The sequence below is a fragment of the Lissotriton vulgaris genome, chromosome 3_1 (genome assembly GCF_964263255.1).
Source record: "Lissotriton vulgaris chromosome 3_1, aLisVul1.2, whole genome shotgun sequence".
In the NCBI taxonomy this organism is placed as follows: Eukaryota; Metazoa; Chordata; class Amphibia; order Caudata; family Salamandridae; genus Lissotriton; species Lissotriton vulgaris.
In genome coordinates, this window is record NC_141689.1 from 1750844874 (window position 1) to 1750866036 (window position 21163).

The window sequence follows — 21163 nt, forward strand, 5'->3', positions numbered from 1 at the left end:
TTACTTCATATAAATATTTTAGAAACGAGAAAGTACATACAGTAGCCACAACAGATACCATAAAAAATTAAGTCAATTAAGGAAGCATTTTGTCATTCTTTAATTCAATGGAGTTTTTTCAGTGCTCGATATGTGCTGTTGGTACTGTAATTCTATTCAGATGCACCTGCCGGAAAGGGCAGGCATCATGCTAGTGAACACACTTCATCCATATATTTCTCTTTGCTTTGTTGTTTCACTTCCTATGGATGTCTGTGAGAAAAAATACGATAGTGTTATCAGTGGCATGAGTGTATATCCATGATGACCTTGAGGGTCATGTGGAGGTGACATATTTGAGAGTCTGACAACTGAATAAGGCATCCAAGTCACTTGTGCCTATTTACAATCAACCTATGGTATAAGGCAGAATAGCCAGTTGATTAAGGCATAGCTGAAGACATACGAACAGCAGACAGCACTGGAAGTAAATCATATATCTTAGATAACAAGTAGACGTCTGTAAAACTATGTGCTTAGCAATACCAAAATGTCAGTGAATGCCTCCACATTAAGGGCAAGGGACTTAATGTATATCCCTATTAGCAAATCAGGGATGTACAAATTACAAACCAACTGTAAGTAAGTAAGTAATTTATTTGTTGATTAATTAAAATCATTACAAAAAAGAAAATATATATCAAGCATCAAGTCTGATTGAACATATACAGATACAATGCCTTAGCATCACTTGATCAACATTTGTTTAACGATTTTCCAGTTAGGACTAAAGTGCATTGTGCTAACAGCAGATTTGTCCATTTGTCAGTAACAGTCAACAACGATTGAATAAAGTGCGATGTGCTCACACAACAAATCTAATGTGCGTTGTGCTAGCAGCAAATATTAGCAATTTTTCAATGCCTATTAGCAGAAAAAAGAGAAACAAACAAATAATGACATTTTTTACAAATTGTCTGTAACTATTAGCAGCAAGATATAAAGTGAATTTGTTTTTCAAAGACAAGGCTAAAGTGTCTTATGCAATTAGCAGCAAGATCTAAAGTGCATTAGGTTATCAGCAACAAATCTAAAGTGACTTCTGATATTAGCAGCAAGATATAAAGCGACAACTGTAAGTGCCTTATGCTAGCAGCAAAAAGATATTATTTGATGTTGTTACATTACAAAATAATGTATAATACACAACTTCTATCGGGGATAAAGTGCACCTGCTCTAATCTTTAAAATCATAGAAATTAGCTGTACATGAAGTGCCAACCATAGTTCTAAAAATTACACAGTTCCAAAATGAATTAAAAATACAAAAAAACAGCCCACCTAAAAACATTAAAAATCATTATATCATTACCCTAACGGATATATCATTTACTTAAGATCTCAGCATTATGTAATTTCTTTTCCACTTTGAAGATGAACTTAACAAATTGATATATGGAATGACTATTGACACCACGTAAGCAGAAAATAAATGCCATTCTACACGTTCTAACTCCCATTTCTTTAAAGATGGGATTTCAAACTGTCTTCCGCTCCTGCAGAATATTTGGACATAGCGTTACTACATGCAGCAAAGTTTCCTCACATAGCGAACAAAGCCTACAAATGTTTGATGACCATTTATATTCCCATTTTGGGATTCCATCATTAGTTGGGTAATTGCCAAACCTTAATAGCATAAATTTCCTTTTAATCAGGGGTTTCAAATGAAAAAGCAGGTAAGGTTGGACTAACATTTATCAAGGGAGTTAGCTATAGACCAGAAGTGTTTTTTTTCCTCAGTTCATCTTTATCCATTATTTCTGAAAGCAGAGCCACAGTTAAAAAATTTTTTTTTTATAAACCGTTTTACTCCTCACTTCATCTTCAAATTTTGGGCATTCAAAATTAAATAAACACTTAGATAAATAATCCACCCAACTTCTCAAATAATCGCCCTTCAGAATCTCACACCAACACATATTTGCTAACGAGCTCTCATCAGATCGAGAAAGTGCCAATAAGGTTTTTAAGAATGTTGCTTGTCGGACCAATAACTGTTTCCTTAAACCAAATTCCATTCTTAAATTGGCACGAGGAATCTGTCTAGGAATCCTGAAAACTGATTTATACGTCCTTGCTTCTATGTCATCAAGCAGTTTCGCATACTTACTTTGAAAGATTATTGAACCATAGTTCAAGGATGGGATGAGTTTTTTTCTCTCATGACATTCATCAGGGGGTCATATTTAGGGCATAGTAAATTATGGGCCCGATGTAGGTGGCCCAATACCGATCGGTAACGGCCGAAAATACCGATTTTCGGCCGTTACCGAGCGGTATTGAGCCATCGGGATGTAGGAGCCCGAAATCCGGCCAAATCGGTAATTTCACCGAATCGGTAAAGATACCGAATCGGTAAAATACCAATTTGGAAAAAACACCGCATCGGTAAATTACCGAATCGCTAACATACCGAATCGGTAAATATACCGAATCGGACCATTTATCGATTCGGTAGAGTTACTGATTCGGTAAATATACCGAATCGGACCATTTACCGAATCGGTAGAGTTACCGAATCGGTAAAATAACGATTCGGACAATAAGATGAGGCAAAAACTCTGATAGAGATGTAGGGAAGCACGGAAATACCGATTTAGGCTCAAAATCGGTATTTAAAAATCGGTATTTACCATGGATTGGAATCAGGTGGTAACCAACTGCAACCTATAAAATTAGACCCAAAATGCAACGCACTTGCATTTTATGTCATTGCAAGACGGCTACGGCTACAGCAGGAAGGAGAGAGGGAATGGCAGAGAGAGGAGCAGGACTACAGACAGAGGATCACCCTGTTCATGCTCACAGAGGCAGAGATCCTACAGAGGTACAGGCTGGACTCAGACACCATTTTGGAGCTCATCAGGGACCTACAACCACTGTTGGAGCACACCACCCCAAGGGCACACGCCATCCCACTGCATGTGCAGGTGCTATGCAGCCTACATCTGCTTGCGTCTGGCAGCTATCAAAGTGTAGTTGCTGCGGTAGGAAGGGTGACCCAGAGCAGCCTGTCAAGGTTTTTCCACAAATTCCTTGACGCCATGATAAAGAACAATACATTTCTTTCCCTGCAACAAATGCGGAACTGGTACAAACAAAAGCAGACTTTTACCAGATGGCATGATTCCCCCACATCATTGGCTGCATTGATGGTACGCACATTCCGTTTTGCCCCCCTGCTGACACAGAATACATATACCGCAATAGGAAGTCTACGCACACCATCAATGTGCAGGTGATTTGCAATGCAAAGTGTGCCATCACTGACCTGGTGGCAAAATTCCCTGGGAGTACCCACGACTCCTACATATTTCAAAACAGCGGCATCTATGCACGGCTGACAGCAGGGAAATTTGGCGAAGGATACCTCCTAGGTGAGACACATTGTCAGATTCCCATAACATAAATAGCACTGTGAAGTACATGTATGCATGTGAGTAATTCTACCCCTTTTCCTTCTAGGCGACAGTGCATATGCCCTCCGCTCATTCCTACTCACCCCCTACCTCAACCCCTCTACACCCAGCCAAAGGAGGTATAACCGGGCCCACAAAAGCACAAGGAATGTAGTAGAACGGACCTTTGGCATCTGGAAAAGCAGGTTCAGATGCTTGCACAAGAGTGGAGGTGCAAGGCAGTATACCCCCATCACCTGTTGTAAGATAATTGCTGTCTGTGCAATGTTGCACAACCTTGCGGTGAAGAAGGGCACTGAGGTGGAGTTGTCAGACTACGAGGACCATGACGATGACATTGCTGTGCCACAAACACAACCTGCTGGGGTGTCTACACCAAGTGATGGCAGATACAGACGTGAGGAGATAACTGAAAACTATTTCTGAGTGAGTACAGATGAACAGACAGGTTATGGATGTGAAAAAAAATATTTTAATGTTGGCACAACGTTCAAGCACTGATGTGCAACAAATGAAATTATGAAATTAAAGGTGGGGACTGGAAATGCCCCGGGTTGCCTCACCCACACTGGCAGAGTCATTTCCTGCTGCGCTTCACAGTGCCACTGGGATGCTGCTCACCCCCTTCAGCATGGCCTGCTGCCTCTGCGGAGCGCCTGGTGCTCCTGCGCGGCTCTGATACAGCGCTAGCCGGGCTGCTGCGGCTGCTGCTGTCCCCAGCCTCAGCCACGTCCAGGGCAGGATTGACCACTGTATTTGATATGATCAGGGCCTCCATGGCACTGGTGATCCTGGCCATGCCCCTGGTCACCTCCTCAGTGTTTTGTGTCAGACTCTCTTGCATGTTTACCCCTCGGCGGCCTAGCTGGGACGTCGCGGTGGCAAGCCGGTTAATTGCCCTGTTTTAGACACGGGCATCCCTGCGCCTTGTGTGCTCAGTTGTTTCCATCTTGGCACAAAGCTTTGTGATGGCGGTGGTTATGTGTGCCATTCCAGTAGCAATGTCTCTGTTTGTTTGAGCCACCTCCTTGTTGCTTGCCACCAGCTCACCAATGCTCTGGCCCATTTCTCCCATTTGCAGGTTGTGTGCCCGCAATTGGCGGTGGCATGCCAGAATGGATTTTGCTTGCATGCGCTGGATGCGCACCATGATCTCTTCAAGGCCATGGAACACTGTGCCCTCTCCTGATGGACCTGCACTGCTGGGAGTGCGTGGGCGGTGGCGATTGGTGCTGGCCTGCTGGGTGGACTGCTGTGCTACAGGAGTTGCTGGTGTGGGTGCTGGTGCCTGACGCTCAGCTCCCGCCATGATTGTCATTGGGGCCACAATACTCCTGGCAGGTGATGTCGCAGGTGCTGGCTGGGACCGTGAGAGGGAGTTCTCAGGTGAGAACTGCAATGGGGGGTATTGTGACAGGTACTTTAAAGAAGTTTTATTTTCGGGCAAAAATGTATATATATGTGCCCACCGGGCTAGAAATGATGGGTTTTATTTTCCAATGCCCATTTTGTTTTCTCAGATTCAGTCGTCTCCTAATCCGGTCCTGGATACAATTTTGGCCAAGCTACGTGCACTCAAACCATTCATGAATGAAACCAATGAAAAATTGTAGTTGATTGACGACCGATGGATAAATATGGAAGGCAAAATAACTGAAATGGAAAAACGTGTGAGCCATCTTTAAGACAGAGTGACTAAAATTCTGTTGTTGGAACAGGAGATCCAAAAGCTTAAGCTCCACATTGAGGATCTTGAATATCGCAACAGAAGGAATAATTTGCGTATTTATGGTTTACCAGAGAATATTGAGGGCCCTGATCTTCTCTCCTTCTTGAAGAAATTTTTGCCTGACCTTCTAAGTCTTCAGTCTTCTGCTACTCTAAACATCCAACAAGCACAACCTCTTGGACATCCTAAGCCTCACTCCACCAGACCATGTGGTATCATAATTCTTTTCTTAGAATTCACCGACCTGATGCGTGTAATGAAAAGTGCCAGAGTGAAACATCATCTTGTTTGGTCTGTTCATTATATTTTTTATCTTAGGATCTTTCTAACGCAACTAATGCTAGTCGTAAGGAATTTTTGGCACTTCGTCCTTAAATGAGATCTCTGAATATTCAATAAGGCCTATTACATCCTTGTCTTTGCTAAATTACTTATGATGGTGTCTCCCGCTCATTTGGAGATCCGACCGAATTAAAGCTGTTTCTGCAAATTATTACCAGAACACCTATGGACACAAATGCACAATGTCCTTAATCATTAAATTGCTGTTATAAACATATGACTCTTGTTACTAGTCTTATTCTATAGTTTTGCTCTTCATGCACAGGTTACACGGTTGAATAATGTTATCATTGTTCTTTTTCTCCTTCGCTGTAATTCTTGTCTTTGAGTGCTGACTTGCCCGTTTTCCATCTCATTCTCTTTTTACCTCAGATCTGGCTTTATGTTTTTGATCTGTCTCTTCTTTTTTCTATCCTCCATATCCCCCTATTTCCGCTCTATCTATCCTTGACTCCTCATTCCCTTTTTTACTTCCTTATTCCCTATTTTCTCTTTATAATTGCATAACAGTTTTCTTGTTTCATCACTTTGTGTTTTTTTAATCTCTATACATTATCATATTTTTGACGAACTGTGTCTTTTTGTCTCATTGTTGTTTTTGCAGTATGTCTCCATTATTCCTGTATCCTTGTTTTTATGCTGCAACATGTTTAATGTTGTGTCGTGGTACATCTGCCGTCTGGGTCATCCTGTCAAACGTCAAAAGGTACTTTCTCATTAATTAAAACTCAATTGTCAAATTGCTTTTTTACAGGAAACTCATTGTAATTACATTGAATCACTCAAACTTAAATGCCAATGGGCGGGCCAGGTTGTTTTCCCACGTGCTCTCAATCGTAAGGGTGGTGTTGCTATCCTATATCATAAGTCCCTAAAGCTTCATATTGTATCTAATGAATGTGATACAAGTGGACGATGGGTAATACTCAATGCTACGGTATATTATAAACAGGTAAAAAATGTTAATATTTATGGACCGGTAATGTCTGATCCAGACTTTTGGCATATGATTAAACTAAAATGGTCCTCTATTACCAATTCCAACATCATGCTGCTGGAAATTTTAATAATTGGCTAAATCCCTTTTCTGACAGGGAATCAAATTGTAAATTCAAACCCAATAAGTCTCATAAAGCATTTCAATCCGCTATTGCCTCTCGTTCACTTTATGATGTATGGAAGACTAGTAATTCTGATAAATATGAGTTTAGATTTTTTTCTAATGTCCACCATACCATGTCACATATTGATTATATTTTGGTCTCAAATTCTCTACTCCCATCTATTCAGTCTTCTGCAATTGATCCATTTTTATTTTTGACCATGCACCTGTCTCTGCATCATTTGATTTGCCCCTTACTACCTCCAATTACAAAAACAACAGTTGATGGACAGAATGAAGAACAATGTCATACATTCACCCCAGTACAGAGACCATTGCCTAAATCCATCGTTTTTTTGCACACCACCCCAGTTCAGATCAGACATGGCCTTATGCAAATCAGCCTTGCCCCTGTGCCTCATGGGAACAGTCCAGCCAAAACTGCCAAGCCATGTCTTCCCTGGACCGGAATCAAGCATCCTAGGACCGGTTTCTGGCTATCAGCCGTCTTCAGCCAGGACAGCTTGACTCCAGTGGTGTGGAGAGCACGAGACTCACGTCTGAGCATACCCGTCCCACTCGGGGTGAGAAATGCAAAAACAACAGTTGATGGACAGAATGCAGAACAATGTCATACATTCACCTCAGTACAGAGATCCTTGCCTAAATCCATCATTTTTTTGCACACCACACCACCCCAGTTCAGACATGGCCATATGCAAATCAGCCTTCACCCTGTGCCTCATGGGAACAGTCCAGCCCGAACTGCCAAGCCATGTCTTCCCTGGACCGGAATCAAGCATCCTAGGACCGGTTTCTGGCTATCAGCCGTCTTCAGCCAGGATAGCTTGACTCCAGTGGCGTGGAGAGCACAGGACTCACGTCTGAGCACAACCGTCCCACTCGGGGTGACAAATGCAAAACCAACAGTTGATGGACAGAATGCAGAACAATGTCATACATTCACCCCAGTACAGAGATCCGGGCCTAAACCCATTGTTTTTTTGCTCACCACACCACCCCAGTTCAGACATGGCCATATGCAAATCAGCCTTGACCCTGTGCCTTATGGGAACAGTCCAACCCGAATAGCCAAGCCATGTCTTCCCTGGACCGGAATCAAGCATCCTAGGACCGGTTTGTGGCTATCAGCCGTCTTCAGCCAGGATAGCTTGACTCCAGTGGCGTGGAGAGCACGGGACTCACGTCTGAGCATACCCGTCCCTCTCGGGGTGACAAATGCAAAAACAAAAGTTGATGGACAGAATGCAGAACAATGTCATACATTCACCCCTGTACAGAGATCTGGGCCTAAATCCATCGTTTATTTGCTCACCATACCAGCTCAGTTCAGATAGGGCCATATGCAAATCAGCCTTGACCCTATGCCTCATGGGAAACGTCCAACCCAAACTGCCAAGCCATGTTTTCCCTGGACCGGAACCAAGCATCTTAGGACGGGTTTCTGGCTATCAGCCGTCTTCAGCCAGGATAGCTTGACTCCAGTGGCGTGGAGAGCACGAAACTCACATCTGAGCATACCCGTCCCACTCGGGGTGACAAATGCAAAAACAACAATTGTTGGACAGAATGCAGAACAATGTCACACATTCACCCCAGTACAGAGATCTGGGCCTAAATCCAACTTTTTTTGCTCACCACACAACCCTAGTTCAGACATGCCCATATGCAAATCAGCCTTGACCCTGTGCCTCATGGGAAAACTCCAGCCTGAACTGCCAAGCCATTTCTTCCCTGGACCGGAATCAAGCATTCTAGGACCGGTTTCTGGCTATCAGCCGTCTTCAGCCAGGATAGCTTGACTCCAGTGGCGTGGAGAGCACAGGACTCACGTCTGAGCATACCCGTCCCACTCGGGGTGACAAATGCAAAAACAACAGTTGATGGACAGAATGCAGAACAATGTCATACATTCCCCCCAGTACAGAGATCTGGGCCTAAATTCAACGTTTTTTTGCTCACCACACCACCCCAGTTCAGACATGGCCATATGCAAATCAGCCTTGACCATGTGCCTCATGGGAACAGTCCAGCCTGAACTGCCAAGCCATGTCTTCCATGGACCGGAATCAAGCATCCTAGGACCGGTTTCTGGTTGCCAGCTGTCTTCAGCCAGGATAGCTTGACTCCAGTGGCGTGGAGAGCACGGGACTCACGTCTGAGCATACCGGTCCCACTCGGGGTGACAAATGTAAAAACAACAGTTGATGGACAGATTGCAGAACAATGTCATACATTCACCCCAGTACAGAGATCTGGGCCCAAATCCATCGTTTTTTTGCTCACCACACCACCCCAGTTCAGACATGGCCATATGCAAATCAGCCTTGACTCTGTGCCTCATGGGAACAGGCCAGCCCAAACTGCCAAGCCAAACCTTACTACTTCCAAGCATGTCCAATGAAACTTTAATGATTCCCTATTATCTGATCCTACTCACATTTCAGAGGCTACTTCCTTTATAAGTGAATTCTTTCAATTTAATAAGCCCAGTGATTCTTCTGTCCACAATAACTGGGATGCTTTTAAAGCCTGTTTCGGAGCCTTTACCATTGCATACACTGCCAGGAAGAAAAAGATCACTGAATTCTTAATATCTTTCTATCCTCAAACAGGTTAGAATTCTTGAGCACTCTTACTTTACGTCCAATTGCACTGGCCACCTCCGGGATCTCATCAAGGTAAAATCAGATTTAAATCAATTAGCTACAAATGATGCTTGCAATAGATTGCTCAAAATAAAATCCAAATATCATGGGGTCAAAACAAAGCAGGTAGAATATTGGCCAAATATTTGAAAGTTAAAATAGAATGAAAAACCATTGGTCCTATTCGTAATACCCTCACTAATTATTTATTACATGCTGACTCAGACATTGTTAATGCTTTCCAATCCCACTACAACTCACTATATATGAATGATACCCATCCTTCTGAGAGCGATATCCAGTCATTCTTTGATGATCTTCCTTCTCCTCCCTCCATTCCGGATGTTATGTGCTTTTCTTGAAAAGGATTTATCTCTTCAGGAGATTTTGACTGCACTTAAATCTTTCAAAAGGAACAAAGCCTTTAGACCTGACGTTTTTTCTTTTGAACTTATCTCCTCTTTTTCATCTATTTTTGCTCCTCATTTACTCGAGCTTTATACCTCTTTACTATCCAAATCCAAACCTGAAGGCTCCTTTCTAGATGCTCTCATTGTAATCATTCCCAAGCCAAATAAGGATCACACCTTATGTCAAAATTATTGCCCAATCTTGCACAAATACTTGCCTCTAGATTAGATGATCTTTTACCCTTGCTTAGAAAACCTGATCAGACTGGCTTTATTAGAGGTAGGCTTACTTCTGATATCGCTAGGATGTTCTCTAACATTCTTACATTAGGGAAAAATATCCTGATCCTCTAGCTGCACTGTCCCTTGATGCCAAGAAGGCTTTTGACTGTATAAATTGGCAATTCATCTTTAAAACTTTACAATGGTTTGGTTTTGGCCCCAAATTTACATCATTTATCAAGTTACTATACTCAGGACCAGGTGATTGTTTTTCTGTTAATGGTTTTATGTCTCCGTATTTTAGTTTGTGCAGAGGTAGTAGACAAGGCTGACCCCTTTCACCTTTTTATTTCTTCTGGGTCTTGAACCTTTTCTTGAACGCATTCGACCCAATCCTCTAATAACAGGTTTTCAACACAACTCCCATGAAATCAAATTATCCGCCTATGCAGATGATATCTTGATCTATCTTTCGAACCTAATACTTCTCTACCTCCCTTTCTACATGAGATTGATTTGTATTCCAAAATATCGGGCTACAAGTTAAACTTCTCTAAAACTGAGGTCTTACCTCTAAACTCCCTGTGTTACCAATTCATGTTTTCTGATAGCAACTTTTAATGGTGTCCGTCTAAAATCAAATACCTTGGTGGCTGGTTCTCACCTACCATCCCCAAATTCTTTCCCATAATTTTAGTGTACTAAAACTTAAGATTCAAAACCTAATCACTTCTTGGTCCCCTCTTTTCTTAACTTGGTGGGCAGATTGGATACTGTCAAAATGATGATAGTTCCTCCTATTCTTTTTGTGCTTTCTATGCTGCCTTTTAGAATTCCTAATTAGTATTTTACCCAAATTAATTCTCTTTGTACTACATTTCTCTGGAAAAATAAACCTGCTCGTATTGCTTCATCTAAATTAATTAAACCAAAAACTGAAGTGGGTGTGCAATTCCCTAATTTTAAATGATATCATACTGCTTTTTTAATTAGACATTTCTATGCTCTAAACAAGCAATATCAGGATTCACGGATATCTAGCTGGATTACTTTTGAACGCTCTTTGCTACATGATTTCTCTTTTTTTGATGTTTGTTCTATGTCCAACTGTAGCTTTATTTCCAAATATCCTATTTTAAAATATTCCCAACATTTGATACAGTTACTATTTACAGATGGTTCCAACTTTTATCAAGCTTTTCTTGTCTCTTCCATCTGGTACAATAAATTCATTAAGTTTCACCATAAATCATTCTACTTTAAACATTGGAAGGGAAAGGATATTTTATATGTTAATCAACTGGTATCCCATAACTCTGTCATAAATGTTACTACACTATAAGAATGATACAATTTACCCTCATCCTACCTCCCCCAATATTCACAAATATCAATGGAACTTCAATCACTCCTGTTATCCAAAGATTTTCCTGATGACTCCACTCCATTCACTCCTCTTACTCCTTTGTACAATATATCATCTGATTCCAGCCCCAAAGCTTCATTTATATATCAACTTCTATCTACTCCTATATCTGATAGACCAAAATCTTTAATCAAAGTTGCATGGGAACAAGACCTTCCATTATCCCTCTTGACTCAATCATGGGACAAACTATGACACAAAATGTTTATCACTTCTAGAGCCGCTTACATCACTCAATACCTATTTTTCTTATACAATAGAGTGGTTTGTACACCTTTTTTTATTCATAAGATTAGTCCTTCTACCTCTCCTCTTTGTTGGTCTGGTCTTTCGTCTGAGGGCACACTACCGCATTTAATATATTATTGTCCTAGTGTGTTTAAATTCTGGAATTCTATTTGGGCAACGTCTTCTAAGATATTTCAATGTTATTTTCCATTATTAATTCAAAATGTTTTCTTGGATCCATGTCTGATGATTTTTGCGACACCTTGTTTAAATTGAAATTTTTTGATCTGTTTATTGCTCTGGCTTTTAAAGTTATTTTACATTGCTGGAAAGATAATTTTAAAGTATGTACATTAACATGGAGGAACCTTATTTGTAGTGAACATAGAATTTCTACTGTTTCAGCGTCAATGTTTTCTCAGAAAATTAAATCTGATTTACTTTGGCTTTCTTTCACTTCATTCTTATCTTCACACCCTTCTTTACACTGATCACTATTGTAATACTTATCTCCCTTCCCTTCTCCTCTTCTCTCCTTTTCTCCCCCTTTCCTTTCCCATTCTTATTCTAAAAACTACATAAAATACTATTATTTGATTTGATACATACCTTTTTTCAGTTTACTCATTTTACTGCATAAGGTTGTTTCTCCATATGTCTTCCTTCCATCATGACAGTATTATCTTTATTATGGTAAAATCTATTGATAATATGTTTTTATTAGGCTGTTTATCCACCTTATCCTAAATGTCACTTTCGTACTTTATTTTTACATCAATAAAACATTTTTTTTAAAATCACGGTAAATCGCAAACACTAAATGAAAACAAACATTATTACATTTCAAGGGAACTTTTGGAATCCTATTGGTGCTCACCCTTGTTGCGTGATTAGGATGATCTGTTCCAAATGGGGTTCATGGCTACTGGCTGATTTGTCGTGTGAGGAATCAGAAGATGATAACCGGCTTTTGATCCAAAATTCATCACATATCTCATTGTGTGTCAGGCTTGAGAATAGGGTTAACTGGCATTGAACATAATGTCTAGAACGATGCAGGGCTAGACAAAATGGGGGTGGTAGAAAGAGGCATGGGGTGGAATCAAGACAAGATAGCCTTGGTATTCAGCAACCCAGGCATTCAGAAGCACTCGGATTCTGAACAGATTCTGGGTCCAGCGCTTATTCTTTTATAAATTAGGCACTGCCCACAGGTATGAATACTGCTCTAGTGACAATTACCCTGCAAAGTTCCTGTGTCAATGGAAAGGCACCGGGTGCCAATGTAATTTTTATCCACAATTTTTATATCTTATTGTGGAATAAAAACCTTAATTTGTAGCAGGCTTGTAGTGAATTCACAGTGGTGTCAGGTCAATATTTGAGATGCAGTTCAGGAAGTACAGTGATCTGTTCTAACAAAAGCTTACTTAGAACCAGTTCTGTAAATATAGCATGCCATTCTAAAATTTGTACTTTTACCATAAACTTTACAAACATCTGTGTTGTTTAGGGTTTGAGCTCTGAAAGTTACATGTGTCTAACCTTTGTTGTAGAGTAGGGATGTCATTACTGCAAGTAGTAATTTTTGACTTTTACTGGTGACTTTTTAGAACTCTAAAGAAGTAAGCCCCCTGGTGGCTGCGTCTTGGGATAGCTTATTAGCAGATTTTATGGTGATCCCTGTGTTGTGTTTTAAAGTGCCGTCTCTTTTAAGATTTCCATCTCAGATCTGCCCTGGGAACTAATTTAAAGACTGCTTGAATCAAGGAGTCGGTGCCAGTGTTTTAAGGTATGTGAACCGCATACAGTCAAATTCCAATTTTGTTTTCTGGAAGTGGTTGTTAGTAGTGTGACTCACTCTTTAATTTTCGTAGGCAGCTCACACATACTCGTAGAAAAAGGTTTACGGATCTGGATATGGGTATAGTCTGACAAAATCAGAGGCATATAGTAAGAGAGAGGTATTTGAATATTCTGCTCGAACAGGAGTTGCAGGCAAGCATCCACTTCATGGCTGTGTTCCTCAACTAATTAAGGGAATCCAAGGTTGTCCTTATTGTCACATTCTCTTGCACATTTCTCCTTGAAGCATCACAATTTGCTTATGTAGGTCTAGAAGAAAAAAGAACTATTTCTGAACACGTTGCAATCAGTATTTCTGGATATTCTGTTTTATTTGACTTCTGAATATGACTGTATAGAATACGGGGACAGTTATTGAGATATACATATGCCTGTATTGGTTATATTTTGTGCAGAAAAACAATACATCATTCGATTTCCTAGCAAAATGCGACCAGACACTTCCTTAGGGAACCAGACTTGGTGGACTGAGACTCATTACTGTCATCTTTGAATGCTTTCGGCATTTTAATTATCCTCTGTCTTGCTACTTACAGTTTTTAGGACTTTCCTGGCGGTGCACCCCGCATGCGAGGCTTCTTGTAATCGATATACTTTGAGAAGTGGTGTTTCAGCTCCACCCGTTATTTAGATTGGTTTGCGTCATTTTGAGTCATTGGTTATGGTAAAGGGTGTCTTTTGATTGTGACTGAGGCTTTTTAGTCCCTCCTGGCTACCGCCCTGTCCTCTTTTTGCCACCCCCACTCTGACTCGATCTTTTTACTCCGCCGCGTGACATAGTGCCTTCTAATTACTGGGTGAGCACTTTTTTTTTTAATTCGCACAATTTTTATTGTGTAATTTTCCCCACACTGCCGCCCCCTTGCTGCTCACCTCAACTGTTAATTAAAGACTAGTTTAAAACCAGTCCTGCTTGTTTCATGTTTTACTGCTCAGAAGAAGCGGCATGCGATGCGATGGGCCAGTGTGTTTGTAAAACATCTTTTTCCCATCGGGCGCTACACCATGCTTTATCTTTAACTCATGCCTTTCTGTTATTGTACACAGGCGCACGCAGTCAACAATGTCGCCCGCAGTTTAAAGACCCTCATCCCCATCTCGCCCCCGGGTGCTGCACTTTAATGTGGTGACGGTCTAGCCTTCAGGCCGCGAGGGCCGGAACCGGAAGGGCTTGACGGGAACCGGAAGGCGGCCATCTTGTGTTGGCGCCGAGCCCGGTAAAGAGAGGTGCCCTGTCCCGCTGCTCTGAGAATAAAGGAGTTTACCTAACTCACAAGTCTCCGTGTATTCGTTATGTAGAAGAGCAGCATTCCTACAATGGCGACAAGGCGGGATACGAGACAATAAGAAAAAAAAACGACACTAAAAAGAGGAAATAGACGGAAAGGAATACGCCACCACCAGAACAACACGTAGTAACCTCGGAGCGCGGCAGAGGGCAAAAGTCAGCAGAAGTGACCGACACGAGGCAGAATCAGCAAGGCATCACACTCTTCGGGCGGGGCACAGAAAGAGAACGCAAGTCAAAGAGAGGGCTGAAGCTCCTGGTGAGAGAGCAAACACCCGGAGATAACCACGGACGACGTGCAGAAAAGGCATGAAGGGCCATACACGAGGTCTGAACTAGAGTACAGGACGGGGAGGCGGAGAAGGTGCACAGAAGCGTCAGCCACCTGGTAGCAGCCACAGAACGCTGGCGTGTAAGATCGTACGGGTGAGGAGCCCGGCACAGGAGGAAAGACAAGACAACAAGCAAACCTCAAACCCAGAGAGGTAGCAGGATGCAAGAATAGCGGCCAGGACCAAGGGGAGGACACGGATGCCAGGCAAGCACCAGGCAGCCCGCCCAGCCGTAACGTTCCCGCTCAAGCAGTCCCAAGGGGCAACGAGAGAATGGCGACCCCGTCCACATCCCTCACCAACATGGTGCCCTTCCTCCCGAAGAGAGGAGAACCCACGATGCCATGGGAGGACTGGAAGAGATACTTCCTGAATTACTTGGAGGCACTAGAAGAAGAAGGCAATGCAGAATACTCTAGTCCGTGGAGGAAGAAAATACTCCTGCACAATTTAGGAACGGAAGGTTTAAGGGTGTTTTACAACTTGGTGAAAGTCACAAGGGACGCGACGGACACAGATGTGTTCAGACACGCGATAGGGGACCTGGATGCGCACTATAGGCCTGTGGTGTGTGTGGCCATAGATCGATGCCACTTCTTCCAGAGGAAGAAGGAGAATGGAGAGACCATAGATGAATACGTTGCAGCGCTACAAAAACTGGCATTAACGTGCAAATTTGGCGACCTACACGACAAACTGGTAAGGGATCAAATCATCATGCATACGTCAAACTGGACAGTACAAGAAAAGCTATGGGTAAATGGTGATGCTCCCCTCAAGGAGGTATGGGCCTTGGTCAAGAAAGCAGAGCTGTCAAAAAGATGTGCACAAGCAGCCAGAAAAGTCGCCGGGAGCACACAAACGGTGTGCAGAGTGATGGTGCACAACAAAGGAGACAAGACCAAACAACATGGACCACCTATGAACCAACATACTAAGAGAGGCCAGCAGAATGCAGGAACGCCTCCGAGGACTAGTGGGGATAGAAGAACAAGTTGCTACAGATGCGAAAGCGCCTCACACTTGGGAAATGACAAAGTGTGTGCGGCGTTCAGGGCGAAGTGCGCTTTCTGTGGCATATTTGGAAATTATGAGAAAGTGTGCAGGCGGAAGCCCAAAGGAGCAGCTGTCAAGTATATTGACCAGAGCAGCCCAGATGAGGAAGAGGTGCAAGCAGAGGAGGAATACCTCGAAGAGGTCCTATACATAGACGACCAAGTCCTGGATGTGGACTGCAAAGGGTCCAACAAACCAATAATCAACATGAGCATAGGGGGCGTGAAGATCGACATCGTAGCCGACTCAGGAGCTCCCATCACGATAGTACAGAGAAAAGTGTGGGAAGAGAAGTTCCTAGAAAAACTAAAGGAAGAACTATGCCCAATGGATTTGAGACCAGTCACCTACACAGGACAGGGGATACCCATGTTGGGGTATTGCCCTTTACCATTCGGATTTAAAGGACGCCAAGCCAACTATAAGCTGTATGTGGCAGAAAAGGGACTCTCGGTGCTGGGATGGAAAGATCAAGGTGCGTTAGGGATCCAACTAAATCCCAGAGGAATAGAGAAAGTGATGCTGATGGACACGGAACGAGGAAATGAGGGGGAAGCATGGAAAAGAGAGTATCCCATCGTGTTCAGCGGGAAGATAGGAGAATTAACAAAATTCAAGCACATGATACGCTTGAAGGAAGGAGCAAAACCCATGAGCCACAAGGTTCAGAACCTACCGTTCCGCTGCAGAGAGGCAGTGCAAGAAGCACTAGACAGGTTGGAGAAAGGAGGCGTGATCAAGGCAATCGAAAGTGCGGAATGATTGTCGCCCTTAGTGGTGGCACAAAAACCCAATGGGAAGGTGAGGCTATGCGTGGACCTCAGGGAACTCAACAAGAATATTCTAATCGACAAATTTCCGCTTCCACGAATAAACGAGATGCTCTTGATGACTCAAGGAATAAAGTGGTTCTCGACGGTAGACCTGTCCTCGGCGTACCATCAGTTGACACTCCATCCTACATGCAGCCACCTCACATCCTTCATAACGCCTTTTGGGTGTTATAAATCCGTGAGGATGCCATTTGGATTGGCGTCAGCAGCGGCAGTGTTTCAAAAACTGATGCACAAGCTATTCAAAAAGGTGGAAGGAGTTCAATACTTCCAGGATGATATTCTCATAATGGGAAAATCCAAGCCAGAGCACAATGAAAGGCTGCACAGCGTGCTGAGGGTGCTACAAAACAATGGACTCACCGCAGAGTGGGCGAAGTGCAAATTTGGGGTGCCATCAGTGATGTACCTGGGGCACGAAATAAGCGAGAAGGGACTTGAACCAAAGATAGCTAACATGGAGGCGATAAAGAACGTGCCAGCCCCCTCGAAGAAAGAAGATGTCAGGTCGTTCCTCGGCATGGCAGAATTCTATAGCAAGTTCATCCCAAACGTTGCCACCAAGACACACTACCTGCATCAACAGTTGAAGGAGAGAAACGGGTTCAAGTGGGACAAAGAGGAACAAGAAGAATTTGAGGCCCTGAAGAAGGAAATGAGCGAGGCCATACCACTCAAGGGCTTTGACCAAGCAGCAGAATCCATACTCACCACGGACGCCAGCGACCTAGCCCTAGGAGCGGTATTGATGCAAAGGTCAGACAAAGGGGAGGTATCAACGGTCTTTTTGCATCCAGATCCCTGGCACCAAATGAAGAAAAATTCAGTGTTATAGAAAAGGAAATGCTGGCAGTGGTGTGGGCGATGGAACGTTTCCGACAATTTCTGTGGGGGGCCAAGTTCTTAGTTCGCACGGACCACAAACCTTTAATAAAAGTACTTACTTCAGGTGGACATGTGCATGCCACCCCGAGGATAGAGAAAATGACATTAAGACTCCTGGACTACGTTTACGAAGTGGAGTATATACCAGGACCCAGGAACAAGGTTGCGGATTTCTTGAGCAGAGCAGCTGCCAAAGAGAAAGCAGATGAACAGGAACCCCCAGGATGGGAGGGTTACATGGTGGCGACCATGCAGGACATGGAACAGGTTATCAGCGAACAGGAGTGGGCAGAAGCATACAGGCAAGATGATGACCTGGAGGCGATCAAGGGGTATGTGACGCATGGATGGCCGGAGAAAAGGCACCTAGGCGAAAAGTTGAGGAAATACTGGGAGGTGAGAGAAGAATTGTCCCTAGGAGAGAACCCCATGTTTCTAATGAGGGGAGACAAAGTAATTCCTCCCCAAGGACTGATAGAACACCTGTTGGCGATTTTACATGAAGAACACCAATGGATCACGAAAACCAAAGCATTGGCTAGACAGGCGTATTGGTGGCCGGCGATTGACGCCCAAGTGGAGAGGTATGTGAGAAAATGCGATTCATGCTCCAGGGCAGACAAAACCCAAACCATGATAAGACCACAGTTGGGCAAGTTCCCCGTGCCCAGCAGCCCATGGGAAATGGTATCCATAGACATAATAGGGCCCATCTTGAACATTGAGGGAATACAGAAATATGCCATAGTATTGGTAGATAGGTACTCTAAGTGGCCCGAAGTAGAAGTAAAAGAAACGGTGGACACTGAAGCGATATTGGCATTCCTCAACACAATATTTGTAAAGGAAGGAATCCCCAAGATAATAACATGTGACAACGGACCACAGTTTATATCAACCAAATGGGAAGCGTTTATGTCCAGGAATGGAATAGAGGTCAAGCACACTCCCATATATCACCCAGCAGGGAATGGACTGGCCGAACGGTTCAACAGAGTCATAATGGGAACCATCCAAGCAGCCATAAGCGATGGACAAGATTGGGAGAAGGAACTACCCAAGATGCTGTGGGCTTACCGCATCACGCCTGGAAGTACAAGTTACAGTCCCTTCAAAGTCTTGAGGGGAAGAGAACCATTCACGGAGGACAACATCGCGTGGAGACAAATGGTAGTGCAAAGCAGATGGTCTCCTGTGATAGTGAAAAGGAACCTGGAGAGAGCACAAGAGGCATATACAGATCACTACAACAAACGACGCAATGTGCGAGGAGTGACACTAGAGAATGGAGACTGGGTGAGGGTGAAGGTAGCTACATTGAAGAGGAAAGGAGAAAGTAAGTTCACGCTCCCTCTTCAAGTCCTAGAACCATATGCCAGATCTGCGTTGCTGAGGGATGGCAAAGTGTGGTCACAAGACAGGATGGCGAAATGCAATAAAATCCTGAGATGGGAGACGGAAACAGAAGGAAACATGGAGTTGGGAGAGGAAGTGCTGAGACGAGAAATTGGTGGAAGAAGGAAAGAGCAGGTAGAGAGAAGGGAAGAGCAAGTAGAGGGAACGGAGAACGGAAACATCGGAGATGATGAGGATAGAGTAACTGGAGGTGTCGCAAGTGTGAAGGGAAGCAAAGAAGAGCCTGACAAGGAACAACCGGCAGTGGCCGAAGGTAGCAAGAGTGAGAGATGAGGGCTGCACACAGTCCCGATGACCCTGGGAGGTGAGAAGGGAGCAGAAGCGGTTAAAACAAGACCAGGAAGAATCGTGAGAGTCCCTAAGAAGTTCGAGAACTTTACCATGTGCATCAAGTAAGACTATTTTTTACCATGTACTTGTTGTTGAAGTGTTAAAGGGGGGAGATATGTGGTGACGGTCTAGCCTTCCCGGAACCGGAAGGGTTTGACGGGAACCGGAAGGCGGCCATCTTGTGTTGGCGCCGATCCCGGTAAAGAGAGGTGCGCTGTCCCGGCGCTCTGAGAATAAAGGAGTTTACCTAACTCACAAGGCTCCGTGTATTCATTATGTGGATGAGCAGCATTCCTACATTTAACTTTTTGGTACTTTTTCATAACAGCCCAGGAGCACTGTTTTCTTTAATTGCTTTTGTTCTGCTCGACGTTCTTCGGCAACACTTTTTTTTTTTAAACCAGCCCTACGCGCCTTGTGTTTCACCACTCAGAAGAAGCGGCATGTGATGCGAAGGGCCTTCGTGTATGTACACCATGTTTTTTTAATAAGGCGCTACAATGGCACCCTGGTGCCTTTCTCTTATTGTACACAGGCACAGAGTAACCAATGAGGCCCACAGCTTAAAGATCCCCACCTCGCCCCCCGATGCCGCTCTTTAACTTTAACATGAGGGCAGCACTTAATATATTAGCAGGTGCCCACTGTTAATACTGAATCACCCACACCCAACATGCCCAACCCGTGTCCTCCTGCGGAAGCTGGGATTGGGGGCTAGGTAGGGCTCAGCCACCTCCTGGAACTTGGCGCACGCAGTAGCAGCTGCAGCTCCTCAGAGTCCCCAACCTCAGTCACAGGCAGCACCATGGCAGAGAGTGTCGGCCTCAAGAATCACCATATCCAAAGTTTTAAGAATAAGTGCGAGGTGAACACCATGACATTACCTTAGAACTGCAAATTCGCCCAATGATGAACTGATCATCCAGGTGAAGTGTCAAGAGGTAGATAAGTATGTTTTTGTTGTGCTATCAATGTGTTTTTAAGTGCTGATGAATTTGAGCCTAATATTTGCACTTGCACAAGAATTAAATGGCAGTGTTTCCTTTGAATTATGTTATTCTGCATGCCATGTGAGAACCTAATGACAATGCATAATTGGCACATTCTTCTGGACAATGGCCTAAATGGTCACATCCGCAGTTGAGAAGGGGCTGGCTGGACACCATCTCCCAAGTGCAGGAGAGGAGGAGGCACAGTGCTGTGGCAGCATGTAGACATTTGTGACTGCTTTGTTGGTACAGGAATCTGCAGGGCATGTGCTGGGCATAACTGCACCACTCCCTTCATCTTGCCCATAGTTACCTATAGGTGTCTATAAAATCTGTGTTTCAGTTGAGTCCTCCTCATTGAATCTAAGCCTTAAATATCAATGCTCAGAGTCAAGAAAAGGTTCTCTTAGTTGCAGTCACTTCATGTATGTATTTGCCTATTCATTCTCATCACCAACCAACCAACCAACCAATGTACCCTTCTTTTAGCTCTAGTTATTCTCTATCCAACTCATCAGAATAATTTGCCATTTAATGGTACTGTTGGACCCTGTTTCATGCATTGGTATTAAAGTGTTA